Raw genomic sequence first — 1,601 nt, 5'->3', positions numbered from 1 at the left:
TACTGGTGGTGGGCTGGATTGCTGCTGTATCCATACGAAGGAATGTATGTGGGGAGAGAACACGGTAATACTGGTCAGGCCAGGCATAGGTTGCTCTCAGAGGTGGGCTCTGCCATGAAGGGGCGACAAGCTGAGATTCCCCCTGAGCCATGAGTACTTTGAGAGCCTTGTGTTCATAGTATTCCAGGGGGTCTGAGCCACTACAAAGCTAACAAGGGGTTAACGGATGCTTGGTGCTGCACAGCTGAAACACGTGAGATGCACACAGAACAGCACGCGACCACTGCTGGGATCAATAGGTGGATCCCACTACACCACCGTGGTTGCGGAATGTCTTGTTAGGTGATATCCGGCAAAGAAGGAGTAGCGGGGTATATAACTGTCCCTGGGCAGAGGACGTCTTGTTCGTTGTCCGATATCGGGAATGGTCGCGCTCGATGCTTGTCGGGTTCCAGGCTTGGTGGCTCGGGAATCCTGAAGTGTTTGTTGTGGCAGGCAGGAAAAACAGATACTCCACAAGTCAGCGATAGCAGAGGTGCCCAGAAACAAGACCATGAGGTGCTCTAGGTGGTTCTTCGATTAATAGGTATATATTGGATGATAAATCAACAACAAAAAACACCCTGAATGCGTTTTGTGGCTCTAGCTGGCCACTTCCTCAGAAGGGTGTGGAGAGACACTAACAGATAAAAAGTATTTAAAAAAACAACAAAAATATATCAATGACACAAATCTATAGAGCGTATGTTGTAAACCTATTTAAGTAATATCTGAAAGAATATCTGTTTTAACCATATTATAAGATTGCATTTGACATATAGACAACTTGTTTGATGATGCAATAAATACATCACGAAACGCGTTGAGACGCTGGTTTGTGTGTCAATTTATCATCCAATGAGTACCTACTGATTGAAGAACCACCTAAATGCTCATGGTCTTGTTTCTGGGCGCCTCTGCTATCGCTGAATTTTGGGGTACCTTTTTTTCCCCTGCCAGCTATATAGGATAAGATCGGGGCATTTAAATCAGGTATTTAGTCCTTCAGACCTGGTAATTCTTTTGCTGCTGCACACGGGCAGTAAGAGCAGATGGATGATCCATGTTTTTACTGCCCCCCCCCAACTGCCGATTAACATGGTGGCCCGAGAAGTTCGTACACATTACCATGTCTGCAATACTTTGCGTCACGGTCTAGTCATTTTAGCTCTGTTAAAATTGGCAGTGGCTACTGCTCGCCAAATGTGCTTATTAAAGTCCATAGGACCGTGCGGTGTCGCATGCTAAACGCTTGGCATGTGGTTGCTGCATGATTTTTTTGAAATAGGAAGTCCCCCTTGAGATAGGAGAAGAACATACATTTGAGAGGTGGCAGTATTGGCTTCCCCTGACTTGTGCCCTGGGCTTACTTGTCCTTCCTGGGTGCCCTGGACCTTCACAGCAGCTCTCGGGTTGTAGAGCAGCAGGAGACTGCCGATCTGTGACCTGTGAAGTATAAACCCAGAGGCACTCAGGTCTGAGCCCTTCTAGGTTCAGGGCTGTCAAACCAAAGTGGCTCAGGCTGATGAAGCAGCTGGTCGACACAGTTCCAGCAAAGTCTA

This window comes from Nanorana parkeri, unplaced genomic scaffold (genome assembly GCF_000935625.1).
Source record: "Nanorana parkeri isolate BGI_ZX_2015 unplaced genomic scaffold, ASM93562v1 scaffold32, whole genome shotgun sequence".
Classification (NCBI taxonomy): domain Eukaryota; kingdom Metazoa; phylum Chordata; class Amphibia; order Anura; family Dicroglossidae; genus Nanorana; species Nanorana parkeri.
Note: the sequence above shows the minus strand (reverse complement) of the source record.